The 21,794-nt window shown below is 44.0% G+C and overlaps 1 protein-coding gene across 4 annotated transcripts in view; it reads right to left on the reverse strand.

Annotated features, from left to right (window-relative positions):
• The window catches only part of SLC23A2 (solute carrier family 23 member 2), a 130,385-nt gene extending 108,892 nt beyond the window's left edge, over positions 1 to 21,493 (reverse strand). Inside the window, exon 1 of one of the 4 annotated variants that reach the window (XM_044263410.1) lies at positions 21,473 to 21,493. The gene's annotated coding sequence lies outside the window, so the exon portion shown is untranslated. Of the gene's footprint in view, positions 1 to 21,071; positions 21,147 to 21,472 lie in introns of those variants that run through there. The other 3 variants (XM_044263405.1, XM_044263404.1, XM_044263408.1) reach the window with 3 other exon arrangements.
• Between the last annotated feature and the right edge of the window lie 301 nt (positions 21,494 to 21,794).

Here is a 21,794-nt window from a genome sequence, read left to right on the forward strand (position 1 = left end):
AAAAAATTCACTCACACCGCTCATTTGAAATTACCAAAGGGGCCATTCAAGGTTTGGCAAATGGATTTCATAGAGCTACCCCCTCATCTCACGAATTTAAATATGTTTTAGTCATGGTTCTTATGTTTTCTCCCTGGACCACTGCTGTCTCTCGCACCCGAGGCCACTACTGTTTCTGTAGCTAAAATTCTGTTAGAAAAAAAAATCATCCTCATGCAGAGAACTCCTCTTTAACTTCAGAGTGATGGAGGAACCTATTTTAGCAGGCAGGTGCTTCAGCAAATCTGCGCCGCTCAGCCAGTTTTACGACACTTCTGCCCTCAGATTGGTCCAATGTGCTAAGGGCACTATTAAGATTCAACGGGCAAAATCGGCAGAGACCTCCCCTCTTATCTGGGCCTAAAGCACTGACATTGGTCCTTGCTAACTCAGACCCAGCCCTTCAGACTTTGACCCTCTGAAATAACCAGAGAACGACCGATACACTCCGTCCCCGCCGCCTTTGACCCATGGTTGATAGAGATACACTTGAACTGTGTAAAAGCCTCGCAGCTCCTGTTGAAAATAACCAGGCGCTAGTAGAGACGTGTTTTCACCACACACTCTGGAGATGAAAACTTGAGAATCACACCTTGCACCTGGAAATTTCATCTACAGTAAAAGACCTCCAGAAAGACTCTCTTCAGCCTCCCTGGAAAGGCCCCTCCTAGGTGCTGCTAACCCACCCACGTGCTGCCAACCCCAGGGAACAGACGTGCTGCATCCGCACAACCTGTCGAAAGTCAGCAAACCCTGACTGGACTTCCACACTGCCTGCTGACCTGAAAGTAATGATTTCCTGGACTTGAAGCAGACGCATCTGGATGAGACTGCTTCCCCCAAGATGTCCAGCCCTGGCCTGTTAGAAGGTTCAGGATTCACAAAGTCTCTTTTTCATCTGGACTATTAACAGAGTCTAGATTCTAATCCAAAACTCTTGTTGGCTTCTGAATTATCAACTTTACTGTATTATTACATTTGGTTAGAACAGTTCTTTCAAGATAACAATACTGTTTTAAAGTGTCTGCAGAGTTTTGCTGTTTCGCAAAAAGCCCACCAGCTATTGCTTCATATTTATACCTGCACTGCACCTTCCCAAATGAACTCAGTTCATTCTTAAAAATGCTCCTGTCATATTCATTATTCTGTTTTCATGACAGGCTCAAAGGGGTGACTTCTAGTAGGCATAATGAACTCTGGGTTTGCTTCCTATAGAGGGAATTTTCTCCCCTAAATTGTAATCAGTGCCAATGAATATTTTTAGTTGGCTCCTTTCAAAGATTTTATTTGAGTAATCTCCACATCCAGCAAGGGGCTCAAACTCACAACCCAGAGATCAAGGGTTGAACGCTCCACCAACTGAGCCCCCCACGTGCCCCTAGATGGCTACTTTCAGATCTAGGATTCTGGTTTAGAACCATCACACAAGGGTGCCTGGGTGGCTCAGTGGGTTAAGCCTCTGCCTTTGGCTTGGGTCATGATTCCAGGGTCCTGGGATCAGGTCCTGAGTTGGGCTCTCTGCTCGGGAGCCTGCTTCCATCCTCTCCCTCTCTCTGCCTGCCTCTCTGTCTACTTGTGATCTCTGTCAAATAAATAAAATCTTAAAAAAAAAAAGGAGGGGGGAGGCGCCTGGGTGGCTCAGTGGGTTAAAGCCTCTGCCTTTGGCTCAGGTCATGATCTCAGGGTCCTGGGATCGAGTCCGGCATCGGGCTCTCTGCTCAGCGGGAAGCCTGCTTCCTCCTCTCTCTCTCTCTCTGCCTGCCTCTCTGCCTACTTGTGATCTCTCTCTGTCAAATAAATAAATAAAATCTTTAAAAAAAAAAGAAAGAAAGAAAAAGGAGCCATCACAGAATTTGGAACTGTCATGTTACTTTTGATTCTGTACTTGTTGCCTGTCAAACTTTTATAAAAATGACATACCCATGGGCACAAGGGTGGCTGAGTCGGTTAAGTGTCTGCCTCTGGCTCAGTTCATGATCCCAGAGTCCCGGAATAGAGCCCTGCGTTGGGCTCCCTGCTGGGCCATGAGCCTGCTTCTCCCTCTCCCTCTGCCTGCTGTTTCCCTCACTTGCGCTCCTCTTTCTCTCTGTCAAATAAATAAATAAAATCTTTTTTTTTTAAATTAACATACCCAATAAAGAGAAAATCTCCAACGCTTACAATCTGGATAACTATGCACTAGAAATGGGAGATGCCTGAGAGTTCTCCCTGCACCCCTCGTTACTCAAAAGTGACCTCAGTAGGTTTTCAATCTGTAGAATTTTCTCCCAGTGTGGGACATGACACACAGGAAAGGTCCATCCTAGCACTGAGAGACAAAAGCCACTAAATTATAAGACTCTGACTACTGATCAGTAATGCTTTTGGAGAAAAATCTCAATCAAAAGGGGGAAATACGAAAATTTATAAAGGGAAACTTCACTAAAATAGAGTCAGGAAGTTAGAAGGGGGAGCCGGTATCACTGAATGCCAACTATAAAAAGAATTGTAAATTACAACCCTAACAGAAGAATCTCAAGAGGAAAGAATCATCAATAACAGGCCCCAAGAGGGGAAAATGTACATAGTATCTCATCTAAGAAATTAACCACTCCTGCAACTCAGCCAAAAACAAACCCTCACATCACCCTGAACTCCTACTTTTCTTCCAAGGATTTCTGACTTCCTCATTCTCCATAAAGTAACCTTTTTCTCCTTTGTTTGTTGGCCATAGCTTTTATGTCCAAAGTTGCAAATCTCGGTTAATAAACCCATAAAATAACTTTTATTTTTCAGGTTAAATATCATACCTGTGCACTTTATTTTCGCAACGGCCCTCGGAAATGACTGGGTCCACACTTTACAAGTAAGAAAACCAAGAGGGGCGAAGTCTGGTCAAGGTCCTGGAGCTCCTATGTGACAAAATTGGGGTCAGGGACCATCACGCCTATGACGATTGGGCTTTATGACTCTACATTGTGTTCAATGCCAGCACCACAACACCCCACCAGTGCTGTTTCTGGTGAAACGGAGAGAAGATGTGATTACTTAAAAATCACCTTCTTTTAAAGCCTCTTACAAATGTATTGTGAGGGTGCTTCTAGAAAAAAAAGCTGGCTCGTACTCTATTTATTAAGCTGGATTATCAATAGGTACACAGATGTCATACCCTTATACCTGTGCATATGTTTCACAATAAAAACGAACCCAGAGCCTGACCTGGGGCAGCTGTCTCTGGAACACCAGTCAGGAGTCTGGCCCACCACTGTAAAGAAAAACACAGGTGAGTTTAGCCAGATACCAAGTTTCCTGTTAGAAATCAGTTCCAGGGGCGCCTGGGTTGTTCAGTGGGTTGACGTTCTGTCTTTGGCTCAGGTCATGATCTTGGGGTCCTGGGAAAGAGCCCCACATCGGGCTCTCTGCTCAGCAGGGAGCCTGCTTCCCCCTCTCTCTCTGTCTACCTCTCTGCCTGCTTGTGATCTCTCTGTGTCAAATAAATAAAATCTTTACACCCCCCCCCAAAAAAAAAGTTCCACTGCAAACTTTTTTTTTTAAATGCTGCAACTTTTTCTACTGTTTGTTCAGGAGTGAGTTAGCACCACAATCACTGATGGCCTTGAGGCAAATAAGCATACACATGCCATCACACTTGTATCAGTCCAGCCTTCAGGAAGCCTCCAGGGATCCTATTTTTTTTTTAATTTCAGAAACTAAACATTGGTCTTTTGCTGTTTGGGGACAAAAATGACTACTCAGTTTGAAATAATGAGCATATGAATGGAGAAACTGTTTTTCTCTTGCTAAAACGCTACATTCAGGGCAGAAGAGAAAGGTAATTTATTTCCAAAAATAAAATCTGCATAACCATAAATCCATTCTAAGTTATGTTTATTAAAAATGCAAAGATTCAGAAGAAAAGCACCAAGGCAACATCCATCAGTGAAGATTATGTCAAGAAGAGGAATAATGGAAATACCAGGGAAAAAAGTAACTAAAGAAACGCTTTAGAAGAATCGCTTATTTTCAGTTCAACTGAAATTATGTACGTTGTCCTTTGAGAAATGCAAGTTGCACAGTATGTGTAGTATAATCCCATTTTTATTAAAAGTATAATTTTACAGAACATATTTGTGGACATAAGAAAGGGCTGGGAAGGATAAAGAGCAAACTGCCAGGAAGTGCAGGGAGGTAAAAGAGGCTCATGTGACTTTTACAATTTGCTTTATCCAATTCTGACAAGTTAGAATTATTTTCCAACATGTGTATATGCTTCTTTCATAAATTCTTTAAAGGGCTAAAAAATATTAATTAAGAAAAAAAGCTTCCATGAGGGCAAAGCTGCAAATTACCAAAACGTCACTTTAGTTACAAATCAGAGAAAAATTGTCAAAGGACAAGGGCAAGTACTATGACCCCATGAAGATTTGTTTTTGGAAAGTATTTTTTTAAGCTGATTAGTAAAACCAGGATTTGGAAGGACTGGCTTTCTATTCCACTAGACTATCAGACACCAAAACACAGAAATCGGGTCAGAAGTTCTAACACTGGAAAAATACAAGTGTATTTTTGAGAGAAAAATTAAGCAGGAGGAGCCACTCAACAAAAGCAAGACTGAGTTATCAGTGTGCATCCTTGAACTTCTGTCCCAGCACCAGCCAGCACCCTTCCCCTTTGTATGCCACCACACTCTGGAAATGTGAAGACCTGCCCTTTGCACACAGGGTTACAAGGCTGAGATCAAAGCCAAGGCCCCTGTGAGTAGTTGAGAGGAAACATCACTTGCAGCTCAATAACGTTCCTCCTGACTTTCCCCCTATAAAGGCCACTCTGAACGCACACAAAAATATTTACAACTCTTCTCTAGTTTCTTAATTGGGATATGCAAAGGTACTAAGTGATACAGTTTCAAGGTTTTGATTTCACAGAGAAAAAAAAACCACACAAAATTGGGGGGGGGCGGTGAGTAACAGACATATATATAGAACTGTTATCTTTATATTTTACCATTTCCTTAAAAAAGGATGTTAATACTTCAGAAGCAAGAAGGACATAGCCCTGGGGCCAGTACCATTCTCAGACCAGAAACTGAGCAACCAAATCATTTTGTCAATTCCATAGATGCCAAAAAGGCGGACAAAATACCTACTCCTAAATCAAAAAACAAATACCAAACCTCTCCCATGAAACTTAAAATACTTGCTGAACAGGACAAAGGCTATCTTCTGAAAACGAGGGCAAAACACAAGATATTATGTACTACTTACTCTTCATGCTCTTACATTGAGTTTGTATTTTGTAACTGACTTAAAAGAAGCACATGTATGTACCCCAAAATTTAGGCAAAATGGGCAACTTTTTTAAAACAATTTTTTAAAATCCTGAACAAGTAACAGTACACAAATAGAGAAAACTACAAAAACAAAGAATTGTGCCCCAAAAAAAGATGCCAGGCTTAAGACAAATTTATAGGTCAGTTACATCCTAACCTCCTGGTAAGGAAATAGGAAATTGGAAACCTTCCCAATTCCTTCTGGGAAAACTGACAAGCTAACAAAGAAAGCACAAGAGAAGAAAACTGTATGTTAAATTCACTTGCCAGTCCTGGATTTTTTTTTTAACTTTTGCATATTTGACATGAGAATAATGACATCTGGTTTCAATCTTGATTTCTTTGATCCATGCGTCTATAGTTCTCTTATGAACTGTTAAAGTGCCTTTTGTCCATTTTTTTCAGTAGGTTTGACTTTTTTCTTATTCCCTGGTCAGAGCTCCTTACAAATTATGGACATTAACTGTTTGTCATGTTGCAAACATTTTCCCCCAGAAAAAGTCAAAGACTGCTTTTTCCTTTCTGTTTATATCACTTGAAATAAAGAACAGCTTTTTCACCTCCCTTAAGTCCAATCTCACATCTTTTTCAATTGCTTCTAATACTTTTGTACTTAGGAAGCCCCTCCTCACTCCAAGATGAGAGCAATATTCACCTTCATTTTCATCTAGATGTTTTTGGTCAAAATAACTTTTAAATGTTTAACATCCATCCCTTTAAAAATGCATATCCAGGAGCACCTGGATAGCTTAGCTGGTCAAGCAGCCAGCTCTTTCCGCTTCAGTCGCGATCTCAGGGTCCCTGGATGGAGACCAGTGTCACGTCGCCACTCAGCAGGGAGTCTGCTTGAGATTCTCTCCCTTTCCCTCTGCCCCTCCCCCTGCTGGTGTGAGCCCACCCATCCCTCCTCCCCCATTCTCTCAAATAAATCAATTCTTTAAAAAAATAAAAATGCATATCCAATAAAATCATAGCTCTAGGAATATAACTAGATGAGTATATTTTTATTTACTTTAGTTATAGAATAAGTTGATATTCAATATTTAAGGGCTGGCTAACTAAATTATGACAATAAAATGCTTTACAATAAAACACTTCAAAAGCCATTCAGGAAAACAGTCCCGCTCTGTTACTAAGTGGGGGGAGGGAGGGAAGAGGCAGAATACCCTCCCCATTTTTATATAAAAACTATGTTTGTTTGGTAAACAGGCAGTCTAGATACTTTACCTAAATATTAACAGTGATCCTTCCTGAGTGTCAGATTGTATGTGGGGTCCTATTTCTTTATGCTTGTCTGTTTTACATTATTAATGAACATGTATTATATTTGTGATTAGAAAAAAAAGCTTAAAACTCATAAATATACATGCAAAATAAGCCAATAAAAATAATTTTGCCCACATGCTTAAGTTGCAACTGTCTTTCAAAAAAATTAAAAATGCCTTTCCTTTGCTTAACACATTTAATCCCATATTACAAATAGGATAATAATGACTTAATTCAAGAAAAATGGAGGATTGCCAATCTTCCTTAATTACCCAAAGATCTAAGGAGTAATGTCTGATTTATACTCCTGGCAAAATGACCGAATTAAAAAAAACAGCCCAATGACAATTATCAGTGGTAATAAGTCAAGCTCAGCTAACACAAACCGTTCCATTTTTCCTTAACAAACTGTGCCTTAGCACGTGAACTAGTACAGCTAAGTTCAACTAAGCTGAAAAGCTAACCCCAAAAGCTTCCCATCAGACTGGACGTGTCTTTAACCTCTAATGCCCCAATTTCTCTCTGAACAGCCCCATTCTCTGCCTGCTGGTGTGGGGTGCTTGCTCCTTGACCCACCCAGACTTGACAGCTCAAGGGGGCTCCCCTGCTATTGCTCCCCCCTCCTGTACCCATTTCCACGGCCTCATTACTATGGAAGACAGGAATAATTCTGGAGTAGAATCAGGAGTGTGTGTGAAGAGGGATGACAAGATCCCCCCAGGGACCTGCTAGCCCCAGAACTCCTGAAAACTTCTCCAGTGTCTAAGAATGATCACAATTAGATAATCCCTGTCATCAGAATGAAGTGACTCAGGGTCAGAATTTTGAACTCAGAACCAGGAAAGACCTGGAGATGGTCATGCGGAGGTCTCAGACAGGCCACTTCTCCCCAGATGTACCTCAGTATCCTCAGAATGAACACAAAGGATCGATTAGAAAACCCACAGACTCACCAGCCAAGGAAGGGAGGGGCACAGAGGGAAAGCAGGGTCTCACACCCAGCCAGAAGCAGCAAGAGAATAGATACCAAACCCGGTCTCATTTCCCACTAGGAACTGTGGAGAGGGAAACAGAATAGTGTGGATAGGCAGAGAGAGCCCGGAGCACCTTCTCTGAGTCCTGTGCTACACGTGTTGTTAAAAACCTGCCCACAACCTCAGGAGTTAACAAGACTAACAAAGACTAAAAACTAGTTAGGACAAGCGTTTCCAGAGACCTGGAATACACAGCAAGTCCATATTTTGGAAAAAGCCTAAAGGATATAATTAGAAAGAGTTACTAGAGGCTATTATTTAAGTATGATGCAAAAGTCTCCATTTTTTAATAGTACCGGCACAAAAACAAGGAATGAAAGCTCAAGAACTCCATCAACCCCAAAGAGACACCATACATGCCCAAACAGAAAAGTACGAAACACCAGAACTGTCGAAATTTAAAAGTGGAGTGGAAAGCTTATTGATGACCTCTAGCCCCCCTTTCTGGTTCTTCAGAATAACAGCACCCAACTTCCGGGTGCTCCCACTTAAAGTTCCTAATTATTGGGACCAGGATGGTGAAAAATCTTCAAGTTCATATCTAACTTTTTAAAATTCAGCTGATTATTCCCATCATACTTTGAAAGACAAGCAGATTTGAAATCTAAAAAACCTTTTAAGCAAAATCACATTCTGACAGATTTTTATTCATTTTTAAGAAAAATGCTTTGTTTGAAACCTTAGAGTCTGAAAAATGACTTTTTTTTTTTAAAAAAAAAAGCTAAAGCCCTAAAAATGATCTATAAATAAAACTTCCTGGAGGGCGCCTGGGTGGCTCAGTGGGTTAAAGCCTTTGCCTTTCGCTTGGGTCATGATCCCAGGGTCCTGGGATCAAGCCCCGAATCGGGCTCTCTCTGCTTGCTGGGGAGGCTGCTTCCTCCTCTCTCTCTCTCTCTCTCTCTGCTTACTTGAGATCTCTGTCAAATAAATAAATAAAACCGTTAAAAAAAAAAAAACACTTCCTGGATACATCATAAAATAACAAGACAAACTGGGAAACATATTTGTAACATTTACTAAAATGCTAATATCCTGGCTGTAAAAAGAACTGCTATAAATTACCAGGAAAAAGATGGAACACAAAGCTGGAAAAATTGGTAAAAGAAATAAATAAGCCAAACAAAATATAAACGGCCCCCAAAACTCAAAAGTGTTCAAACCCACTAGTTGTCAAAGAAAATTAAAATAAATATGATTCTATTCTTTGCCCAAACTGGTTTTTAAAAAAGGGAGGAGGGAGGAAAGCTTAACCATAACCATGATTCCCAGTATGTTAACCTGGATACAGTAAGTATCCTGTATATATGTTGCGTAGCAAAGCCTTAAAAATGCAAATGATGTCCTTTCCAAAAAAGCAGCCTAAAGAAATAATCTGAAAAATGCACCCAGATTTCCATACAAGGCTGTTCACTATTGTGTTGTGTTCACCGCAGCACAAAACGGCTCATAAGCTAAATGCCCAACAATAGAAGGATTTGTCAAATAAAACATGATGCATTCAGCACAAATGAGCTGTTAAAAGCCATGTTTTAAAGGGCTATTTAATGATTTAGTCATATGCCTAAGGTACATTGCTAAATTTTTTTTAAAATTGTTTAAAAAGCCCCTGTATCTCTATTTCAAAATAAGAATATACACATGTGCATATGTACAGGTGCACAAACAAAAAATTTTACTTTCAAGTAAATTGGAAAAAGAAATATTCATTGAGTAAAACAAGCTATTTTGTGTGTCAATATTGTGTGTTAATATTCCTTAATATTCTGAGACAGGACTCACTTTCAGCTATTTTTCCAGTAATTCTGATCAGTTCTGACCAATAGCCTCATATACTTCAATAATAACTAACCAATAGTTTCAGGATTCTTTATACAACAATCCCTAAAAGAGTCATGCATTTCCTGCATATTCTTCTCAAATCAGTCCATTTCCTATCACAGAAAAGCAAAAGACACAAAAATTCCTGAGAAAGGACACTCCCCAGGGACTGCTCTATCCTTGCCCTCTCTACAGACCACTGAAACTACACACACCCAGGAGAAAGTTAAAGCCTTTTATCTCTTGGAAAAACAATGTCAGTGCTCAGGTTAAATGAAGAAAAAGCACATGGACCTCTCTAGCATGAAGCTCTGCAGCTAACATTACGCACAATTCTGGGACGCCTGGGTGGCTCAGTGGGTTAAGCCACCGCCTTCGGCTCAGGTCATGATAACAGAGTCCTGGGATCGAGTCCCGCATCGGGCTCTCTGCTCAGCAGGGAGCCTGCTTCCTCCTCTCGCTCTCTCTGCCTACTCTCTCTGTCAAATAAATAAATAAATTCTTTAAAAAAAACACACATTACGCACAATTCATCCCACAGTACATTCAGTCAACTAGGCAGAGGCTCTCAAAGGGGCAAATAGCTGCACTTGACTTCACTTAGAGCAAAAGTTCCCAACCCTGGCTGCACGCTGAAATCACCTGGGAATTTTTTTTTTCTTAACCCCAACAGTTAGGCTATACTCCTGATCAAGTGTACCTTAGCTTCACAGATGAGACCAGGCAGCTGTCGTTTCTTAGTTCTCCAGATGATTCCAATTTGTTGTCAAGGTTGAGGACCACTGACCCAAGACATGTTTTACAAACAATAAATTAACAACCCATGAACATGAATAGAGGAATCAATTCAGGGAGCTGGGGCCAGCAATTATTTTAACTTAAAAAAAAAAAAACGAATGGAATGGGCTAGAATAAGCTAGAACATAAAATGCATTGCTCCTAGTGCAAATAGATAATATCTCATGAAATTTTTCAGTTAAAAATATGTAGTTCTTGGCAATACTATTGAGACTGATCTACAGATTCAATGCAATCACTATCAGAAATCCCATCTGCCTTTCGGGCAAAAATCGACAAAATGATCCTAAAATTCAAATAAAAATGCAAAGGACCCAGAATAGACAAAACAATCTTGAGAAAGAACAAAACTGGAGGACTCATGTTTTCCAATTTCAAAACTTAGTACAAATCTACAGTAATTATGACACCCTGGTATAAGGATGGACAAATAGATCTATGGGACAGAAGAGAGAATCCAGAAGTAAACTGTAACATTTATGATCAGGTGATTTACAACAAGGGTGCCAGGACAATTCAATGAGGAAAGAACAGTCTTCAACAAACGGTGCCGAGAGAACCGGAAATCACACATAAAGGAATGAAGCTGGACCCCTACCTCATACCATATACAAAAATTAACTCAAAACCAATCAAAGACCTAAATCTAAAAGATAAAACTATAAAACCCTTAAGAAAAAAAAAAATCACAAAACTCACTGTGGATGGATTGGTTGGAGGAGCATTTGGAGGAGCATTCATGAGTTTGAGCCCCAAGTCAGGTAGACTACTTAAAACTACATATATATTTTCTAAACTCTTAAAAAAAAATAGGGGCAACGTACAGGAAATCTTGGCGACTTTGGGTGAGGCAATGATTCGTTAGATAGGACATCAAAAGCACAACAACAACAAAATAGGTAAATGAGACTTCCCCAGAATTAAAAACTTATGTTTTGGGTGCCTGGTGGCTTGGCTGACTAAGCACCCAGCTCTTGATTTTGGCTCAGGTCATGCTCTCAGCGTTGTGAGATCTGAGCCCCATGTCAGGCTCCAAACTCAGCAGGGAGGCCACTTGAGATTCTTACTCTCTCCCTCGGCCCCTCACCCCACTTGCACTCTCTTTCTAAAATAAATCAAAATTAAAACAAAAACCTTTTTTAAAAATTTAATTTAAAATTTATTTAACATAAACTAAATCAAAATTAAAACAAAACAACTTTTGTTTGAGAAGGACATCAGAAAGTGAAAGGTAACCCATAAAATGGGGAAAGTCTATAAACTTTTTATAGATAAGAAACTAGTACATAAAACATTAACAATAAAAAGACATGACCCAGTTAAAAAGGATCTGAAAAGACATTTCTCCAGAGACATTATATAAATGGCCAATAAGCACATGAAAAGATGCTCTCCCCCTCTTTAGTCATTAAGGAAATGCAAATGAAATCAACAGTGAGATAACACTTCATACCCACGGGAATGGCTACAACCAAACAGGCACTAACAAGGGTCATTGAGGATGAGGAGGAGAACAACTGTCATCTTGCCGACCCACCTACTCTGGAAAAGTCTGGCAGTTCCCAAAAGTGTTAAACATAGAATTATCATATAACCCAGTAATCCCACACTTTGATATTTATCTAAAAGAAGGGAAACATGCTCACCCTAACCGGTGCACAGGAACATGCAGGGAAGCAGAACTCATAGAAGCCACCATGGAGAAACACCCAAATGGCCATCGACTGACTAATAATGCAGCACTGACACCTGCCACCATGTGGATAAATTATGAAAACAGGCTAAAAGCCCATTACAAAAGAGCACATATGGTAGGATTCCACTTACAGGAAAGATCTACATAAAGCAAATCCACAGAAACAGTGCAGGTGCATGGTTGCCAGAGGCTGGCTGAGGGGAGGGAAGGCTGGGGACCGACCACTGATAGGTACAGGGTTTTCTGTCTGGGCTCACAAAAATGGTCTGGAGAGGAGATAGTGGTGGGGGCCACAACTCTGTGAACATACTAAAACAACTGAAGCACACCCTTTAAAAAGGTGGGGCTCAGGGGCACCCAGGTGGCTCAGCAGGTTGGGCCTCTGCCTTTGGTTTAGGTCATGATCTCGGGGGGGGGGGGGGTCCTGGGATCAAGCCCTACACATCAGGCTCTCTGCTTAGTGGGGAGCCTGCTTCCCCTCTCTCTCTGCCTGCCTCTCTGCCTACTTGTGATTTCTCTCTGTGTCAAATAGATAAATAAAATCTTTTTTAAAAATTTTAAAAAAATTTAAAAGGTGGGGTTAAAATAAATAAATAAAAATAAAAAGGTGGGGTTTATGGAATAACAACTCAATGAAACTTTTCTTTTTTTTGCAGGTTATTCTGTGTCGAGCTCCTTCCCCATTGTTCCTTCTGAAGCCCATGCAGTTCCTTGACCAGAGGACAGTATGGATAGATAACCTTTCCAACTCACAGGCGGAGTCATGTATGGATTTCACGGCCAGATCTCAATCTCAGTTCAGGGCATCACAACTGATTTTTTCATCAAACAGGAGTATAAGATTTCAGAACCCACAGTACACAAAGTTAGGTATGGTTTCTGTGAAACTTGCTTGAGATGTGCACGGGCACACTTGATGTGTATATACTTATCAATGAAAGGGAGTCAGTCAAAACAAAGTCTGGAAAATGTATTTTAGGAGTTGACTGACACCTGTCACCTATTCCAAAAAAAAAAAAGAAAAGAAAAGAAAGTATGAGATGTTAAGAGTTGAAAACAGAAATTGGGAGAAAAAAATTTGAAGCCACTCTGGAGCACTGCCCCAGGCACTGAACTAAAGGCTAGGAAAAGTGAGCTGGACCCCGTCTGCCTTTACTGCCCAAGGAATAAAAGATTCCCTGCCCCATCTACCTCCACCAGGGCTTCTGAGGGGGTGCAGAGCAGCATCTGGGCACCCCACCCCGTGGGGGAGCCCATAGCAGATCCCACAGGAGGTGAGGGCACAAACCCATCACTTGAAATGGGGTGTGGGGAGGGACCCACAGGCTGCAGGACAGGGCAGGGCCTGAACTCACACTGGGGGTCAGGAAGCAGGTGCAAAAAGCAGAACTTCAACAGAGGAGGCAAATGGAGATTGCTAGAGTATTCAGTTCATCTTCACAGGGATGAAAGAGAAAGGAAGGGAAACAAGAAGCCACAAAACCTTCTCTGAGGAAGAGCACATTTTCAAAGACTGTGGGTCAGAAACCTGGACACAAAAGACGCCAGCAGCTGCACAATACGACAGCATGGTCAGAAAATAGAAGCCCTTGGGATGAACCTGAAGATAAGATAGAACTCCTATAATTCCTCCTGGCAAAAAATTTGAGGTCATCCTCAAATCAGCAGGGAAACTGAACTTCTTTGTGGAGAATTACCACAATAACAGGGTCAGACTCTACCAAGGATTTTTGTGGTACAGAAAACTACAGGGTCAATGTCAAGGTGACAAACTTTGTTCATTCAAAAACATTATGTACATAGAATACTGCAATTTAGTGAAAAAGACCTTGAGAAGAGGACACTTCTTTAATATCATTGAAGATTATATACAATAATGCATCCCAGTAAAAACTAAAAGGACTGACACATTAAAACCTGTTCTATAAATACTCTATAATTTATTAAGAAAAAGAAATGTATGAGGCATATGAGTGGCTCAGGAGAGCATGCAACTCTTGATCTTGGGGTAACCAGTCCAAGCCTTGCACTGGACGCAGAGCCTACTTTAAAAAAAGAAAAAAAGAAGAAAGAAAAAAAGAAATGTATAAGAAAAAGACCACAAATGGGGGCTCCTGCATGGCTTAGTGGGTTAAGCATCTGACTTCTGCTCAGGTCATGATCTTGGGGCCCTGTGATCAAGCCCCACACAGGGTTCCCTGCTCAGCGGGGAGTATGCTTGAGATTCTCTCTCCCTCTCCCCCTCCACCTTGTGTGTTCTCTCAAATAAGTAAATGTTTGGGGCGAGGGAGTAACTTTTTATTTTGTTAGGACACCGATTTTGGCTAACATAACCACCCTGAGTAATACAGGTGCTTGGTTGGAAGATACATAGAATGTAATCAGTTTCTTTCTCTATTCTTGCTCTTTACCACTGGGAAGAAGGGAGGGGCAAGGGGAAATAACCTCATTCTAAATAAATATTTTTAAATAAAGAGCAAGAAACAAGTAATCTGCAGACATTAGGGAAAAAACAAAAGCTATAAAAGATTGCATAAACCCAAAGATTCATATTCACAGAATAATTCAATATTATAAAGATGACAAGTCTCCCCAAATTTATATACATTTAATTAGATTTCCCAATAAGTTATTTTGAAACCCTAAACTGAAAAATACGGGATAAAACAACAACAAAAACAGAGCATAGGCACTACCAGAGAGTAAAGCCTACTATAGAGTGATTATAATGATGAAAATAGCAAGGTCATGGCAAAGGAACAGACAGATAAATGGAATAAAACAGCAATTCCCACAACAGATCTAAGGATTCAACATATGATTAAGGTGTCATTTTAATTTAATAAGACAAGGATGAATTAACAAATAAATTGTGCTGGAAAAAATGTACAGGAAAAAAAATCCATACTCCACGCCACACTCCAAGTATTAAATAACAGCCAAATATTTTTTAAAAAGAACGTAAAAACATATAAAAAATATTAATAAATTCTTAGGGTACAGAGAGGATGAGAAAGAAAAAGTGACAGATCTGAATTAAAAGCATAGACAAATATTTGCAACTTATGACAAAAAAATGCAAATCTTAATGGCTTATTTCTCAAACAGAGTGAAAGTAGGATTAAAATAACATATCCAGTAGCATCAACTTTACTCAAAGATTAAGGAGGAAAAATGTTTCATATTAAACCAAGCACTGATGTTTCTGGAATAGAATAAAAAACTCACATTATTTTTAGATAAAACAGAAGACTTAAAAGTGCCATGCTTGTTATACTCCCTAACACTTCAAAATATGCATATATTCCCCATATCATACTTCTGAGGAATAATTCGTGAATCAGTCTCTTTAATATAGAGTTCTCGATGATAAAATATGAATTCAACAGAAAGTGTTCAGCACTGAGGTCATCCATACCACTGTGAAGCAGAGGTAATCAAACTCTTTGTATAAAGGGCCAGAGAACAAATATTTTAGGCCTGCAGGTCATATGGTGTCCTGAATGCACACGGCTGTGCCTCAGTAAAACTCGATTTACCAGAACAGGTGCCAAGAACTCTCTCATTGGCAGCATCCGAAATGCAAATTATTGGGCCCCACCCCAGACCTTCTGAAGGAGAAACTCTCCAGTTTGAGTTCTACCACGTCAGACAAGGAAGAGACTGCACCCCCCAAGCCAGGGGATTTGCCTTTGGAGACAGCAAAGGATTTCAGCCAGCACTGCGGAGGGGACAAGAGAGCCAAACCAATTTGAGGCTGAAATCCCAACTACAGTGGTAATATGTGAAGAACAGCATTTCCAGCAGGACTCTCCACCAGAAGAAGGGTGGAGAAGACCATCCCTAGAGTCGTAACACCACGGCCTCCTAAAAAGGGATGGCCCAGAACGAAAATGCTAATGCAAGTTTAATTAAATGAAGCTGGTGGGAAAGGGATGCCACCTTGAAGGGAGACCAAGTAAAAGAAAGGACTGTATGCGGAGATTGGGGTAGGGGTTGCGGAAGACTCCTACAGGAGATGCCAGGGAGAACTAACAGAAGGAACAAAGGACCCAGGGCGCCTGGCTGGCTTAGTCAGTGAAGTGTACAACTAACTCTTCATCTCGGGGTTGTGGGTTCAAGCCCCATGTTGGGTGCTGGGTGTAGACATTACTTAAAAAAAAAAAAAAAAAAGGAGGAGCCAAGGACCAAGCAGGAGTACACAGAGGAACACCATAGCTGGGAATGAAAAACAGGCCAGTAAGAGAAAGATGAGGGTACAAAGCAAGAATGTTCCCGACCTCAGCCTCCTCAGCTGTGAAGTGGGAACCAGAGTAATGGCCATCAAAGGACATTCGTGATCACAGGAGGTGCTGGCAGAGCACCTGGCACCCAACTCTAGCTTCTCTACCCTCTTCTAAGCCAACAGGGACTTACAAACCCAGAGCTTCAGACAAAACCTGGGATGAGCATTCTATCCCTGGACTACTGGAGCTGAAGCGGAGAAATCAAGACCCAGGAGGAGTTAACTCAGGTAAGTTAACCAAACTCCAATTTCTTCATCAATAAAATGCAGCCCAGGACGCCTCTACCTGCCAGTTGCCTAACCATACTGATGTCCAGTGCTTAGCACTGAGCCCATCTGCACGGGCCCAAGCTCCTGGGGGCTCCCTGCCCAGTCTTTCTCGGGTCCCTTCTATTGCCTGGAAAGGCTCCCGGACAAGAAGTGCTCTTTGTTAAATCGTACTCACATTCATCTTAGAAGATGGGGGGATTCAGCACTGTAAGACTCATGTTCAGAGTGAACTGAGAGGGAGGTGGCTGCTGGGATGGGTGAGCCTCCAGCGGGCTTCAGAGGCACCCCAGTGCGACAGACCCAAGGGCAGAACCTATGGAAAGAACTGCGGACGAAGGCTTTCCTGACCGGTGACCAGAGAAAGCCATGGTCTGGGGCGGCCAGGTGAGCAACAGCCCAAGGCAACTGGGACCCCCTCACTGAGGCTGCAGAGATATGGTGAGTAAGAACTGCAGTCAAACGATGGCCAGCAGAAGGGTCTGGGGCTGCGACCTAAAGCTTTTGAGCAGTGGCCGGCAGTGAGGACACTGGACCAAGTCCCAAATATGATCTTCTGTGAAATTCTCACCTGTGTTCGTCACATTCACAGACTCAGATGTCTCGGTACAAACTGTATGTGCAGCTCATGCCTGCCACACTTCCTGGGAAATAGGAATTTTCAAAGGTCATTTCTGATGAATCCAGCTCTTTGCTTTTTGTGCTATCTTGGATTCTAGGCCTGCATAACATGCAACCCCACTGAAGGGGCGCAAGAAAGTGCTATTGAATAGAGAGTAGATGGAACTCTCCTTCATAGAGTACATCTTCAGAGGGCCTTAGAAGCCACCTACACCTGAGGTCAGGGACTTGCCGAGGTCAAAGGAGAGAATTAAGACTACGGACAACAGAAGTGCCCCAAAAGATTTACATTTCCGTGAAGGAGGAGCTCCCCTAAAACACCCATTTCCTCCCTTTCTGACTGCATTCGGGCTTGTCAGGTTGGTCACCATGCCCTCTGTTACCTTGGACATTTTGGGTTCCTTTCGTTCTAAGTGCACAGGCCAGACACTTGGACACTGCCCTCAACTCTCTTTGGTATACCGCTACCCTCCCCTCACATATCTGGCCCATCAGCATCTCCTCAGCCCCACCTCAGAATCCCCTCCCATCACGCTGGTCTGACCACCACCCTCAGCCCTCACCCAGGAAGACATAGTGCTGTCCCACCCTCCCTGCTTCTAGTTGATTCTCAAACAGTAATAACCAGCAAATCCCTGCTAAAACCTAGGTCAGTCCCTGTCCCCTCTACTCAAAACCTTCCATCAGCTCCCATTCCCATCAAAGTAAAACCCATAAGCCTTACTGTCACATGGCCTTACATGTTTCAATTCCCACTGTCTCTTTGACCGCAAAACCAAATGCTCTCCTTCTGCCTCAGGGCCTTTGCACCTGTTGCTTCCTCAACTGGGAATGTTCCGCCCTCAGATATCCACATGACTCACTTCCTTCACATCTTCACTCAGAGGTGACTCAGGGCTTTCCTGTCTAACCTTCCTAAAATTTCAGCTTCAATGTCAACACTTAGTACCCTCAATCCTGCCAGATTCTTCTTCAGGGCATGAAATCTCTGTCTGCCACCTTACCAAGAGTGTGAGCTCCATGAGGGCAGAGAAGCTCCGTGCAGCAACCAGAGCACCAAAAATACTGCCGGGCTCACAGCAGGTTCTCAATAAATGTACTAAACAGAGGTGCCTGGGTGGCTCAGTGAGTTAAAGCCTCTGCCTTCGGCTCAGGTCATGATCTCAGGGTCCTGAGATCGGGTCCTGGGATCGAGTCCCGCATCAGGCTCTCTGCTCAGCGGGGAGCCTGCTTCCTCCTCTCTCTCTGCCTGCCTCTCTGCCTACTTGTGATCTGTCAAATAAATAAATAAATAAAATCCTTTTTTTTAAATAAATAAATATGTACTAAATATGTCAAATCCTGTGAAAAGTAGAAGCTGCAAGCAAACCTCCATGATTTGTCAATATAGAACCTGTGACAAAATAACAGGCTAGAAAAAGTAAAGCTGGGGAGAAAAGGAAGATAGTTCCATAAAGCACACACAGAGCGCCTTTAAATCCTAAGTCAATAATGTACAGCCACAGCATAACCTGGAGCAGGAATGTTCTCCAGCAAAAGAATAAAAGCCCAGACCGGCAGCCCTCTGAGGAGAGAATAACTGGAAGAACAGCAGGGAGTAAGAAATGAGTTAATGAGGTTATCTGGCATTGGGAACAGACTAGTGTGTTGGGAGTTTTATAGGCAAGGCCCGGAAACAGGTCAGGGAAGGACTGTAAAATGTTTAAATTAAAAAAAAAGCCTAAGAGGATTAAATAAAAATAAGTTTTTAAAAAGCTTTCATTTACAAGTACAAAGCACTATGTAATTGCAAATTATGATGCTGACTTTTAGTTCCCCTTAAGCAAAATGGGAAAATTCCTCAAGATACCAGTGGTGCCAGAAAGGAGTCCCCAAGAGGATCCCAGGTTTGTCTTTAGAGACACTGCAAAGGAAGGCAATAGCCAACTCAGGATTTCTAATACCCCAGACCTTGGCCTTCTTGAGGGCGGAAGACGGAGTGTGATTCCACAATTATTTGTTCAACAGCACCTGACACCAAATTAGCAGATGGACTAATGGAAGGCTATGTGAGCTTGCTCCTGTGAGATCTAACTCCTGCAGGACTAAGACCTCTAGGCTTTGCTGCACAAATGCGACAGGCAGTGTGGCTGGCATGAAACCTAGCAAAACCCTCTCCAATATTCTACAACAGTACTTTCAAAAGCATTTTTGAAACATCCTAAGAAACATTAAAACTCAGCTTAATTAACTTTTGCCAGTCAGAAAATACAACTGCCATGCAACCATGTGAATGAGGGGAGGGGGACATCAATATGGAAAGTTCCTTAAATACCTTTCCTTTAAAAAAAAAAAAAAAAAAATCATTCCCCACTCAGAGCCCCCCCCCAAAAAACCCAAGAGAAATGCCCTGGAATTCAAAGAAAGAAGCCGGTCGCCATTTTGACAAAGGAAATGGTCTAGAAAGCAGAGAGCTCACGCTCAGGCTGTCAGGTGAAACAGGTAGCTGGGCTAGACACACCTGCTCACCTCCTTTCAACTACCAGGTGTGCTAGGAGGCCTTCCACTGCATACCCACTGCCAGCCATTTAAGAGGCTGGTGCCCAAAAGCTATTAAATTCTGGTAAGGGAAAAGAGACCATGAGTGACCGGTTCACAAGTGATCCTGAGACAGCCAACCATAACCCAGGACAGAATTCAGAATGTCTGAGCAGAAAGACCCTTTATAAATCTCACCCGATTCCAACACCTCTGGAGCTATTCAGGGAAAAGTCATGTGCTAAGCTAAAAAGGCAGGTGTACACAACTGGAAACAGTGAGGCCCCAGCCCAACAGCATTCAAATGCAAAAACATAAAAATAAAAAAAGCTTCAGCTACCCCTGATTCTGGTCTCTGGCTTTAGAGAGGAAGAAAACTGGCCGCGAGAAGTCACATGGCTAATTAATGACAGCTCAAACCAGACTGCCTCGGGACTCCCGGTCCCACGTCCTCGCACATCACCGGTCTCCTCAGCACACCCAAACGTCAGCAGGGGCAGCATCTTCCCCCTCCCATCTTCCAGCATTGCAGGAATAAAAGTAACAGCCGCGGCTGACACCCCAGACCTAGAAATCCCTTATGGGTGACTTTCTTCCACCTGCAGTTGCCCTCATTTACCCTTTGCCCTGACAATCAAGAATTTCTCATCAGTCATGCTTAAAACCCCCAGACTGTAGGCCGAGTTCCTGTCAGCTACCCACTCAAGGGTACATCCAGAGTCAAAGGAAGGAGAAAATTCTGAGCCCTTAAAGTAATTACACTCAAGAACGTCAATTTCTCCTTCCAGCAAGGTAGCAACAACGGGAATTCGCGACCCCCGGGGGAACAGGCCTGAGAGAAAGGCCCTGGGGTCGGAGCAGCAGCTTCTAAAATTACTTGGCGCAGCCTTTGTAGGAGAGAAGAAAGCAAAAAATGTACAAGGCAAACCACCCCCCCGCCGCCCTCTTGATGGCCCTGAATTCCGGGGGGCGCGGGGATGCCCGCGCGCACCTCCCGGGGAGGGACGAGGAGAGAGCGACCCCAGGACGCGTGGGCCGAGGGCCCGGGAGGAGGCATCGGCGGCCGGCCAGCCCGGTCCCGGGGGGACCCACTTGCCTCCCCGCGGCGCGGCCTGAGGGCCCGAGCACGCTGCGTCTCCCGGGGCGGCCAGGGTGAGCGCCCAGGGGCCAGACCGGGCCCGGTGGGGCGGTGGAGGCTGGGGGCTTGCGGGGCATCCACGGGCCCAGCGGCCACCCTGGCCCGCGGGTGCGGGGACCCGGGGAACCGGCCGGAGCTTGGGGGGCGCAGGCCGCGCCGCGGGCCGGTGACAGCGCGCGGGGGCCGTGCCAGGCCGGCCTCGTGGGTGCGGCGGGCACCTCGCGGCCCGGCCCGGCAGGTGCGGCTCGCGGGCCGGGCAGGGGGCGCGGCGGCCCGACTCTCACCTGGCTGCAGCTCGCTGGTCTCGCGTCCTGCCGCCGCGCCTCGGCGCCGCAGTGCCAGCCGCCGCCGCCTCCGCCTCCGGTCCCCGCGACAGCCGCCTGCAAAATGGCGCCGCGGAGGGGCGGGCCGGGGGCGGGGAGCCGTGGAGCCGCCCGCCCCCGCGCCGGCCCGGGACCCACCTCCCTCTCCGCCCCCGACCCCCAGCCCGGCAGCCTCCCCCCCAAGGGGAGGGGCTGTGCCCCCTCTCACGCGGGGCCCCGGGCAGGGCAACCGGCCCCCACCCCAGCCGCCCCCGCGGCGTTCCCTGCGCGCACCCCACCCCAGGTCCCCTTTAGCTCCCTCCCCTGCGTGGAGGTCGCCCCCCTCCTCGCGCCTTGCAGCCACACCTGCTCCTGGGGCCCACCTGGAAGGCAGAGCGCCAGCCCGGAGTCTCCCCCTCCTGGCTCTCCCCTTTTACCCTGCCTGACCCTGAGCCCTGTCACCGCTGCGGGAAGATAATCGTGCAATTGGCGCGGCGCATTGGGCTGGAGGTGGGGGGTGGCTGGAGGTTTCAAGGCAATTTCACCTTTTCTCGGGTTAGGCCCTCAGGTTTTTTAACTTACTGGAGGAGAGGGCCTCATTACATCATGCGGACACCGTAACACAGCCCGGGGTTTCTCACACTCCGCTGCCCCGGGGATCCTGTTTAACTGCGGGTTGTGATGCAGCGAGTCTGTGGGGGCAGC

Source organism: Neovison vison, chromosome 8 (assembly GCF_020171115.1).
Source record: "Neovison vison isolate M4711 chromosome 8, ASM_NN_V1, whole genome shotgun sequence".
In the NCBI taxonomy this organism is placed as follows: domain Eukaryota; kingdom Metazoa; phylum Chordata; class Mammalia; order Carnivora; family Mustelidae; genus Neogale; species Neogale vison.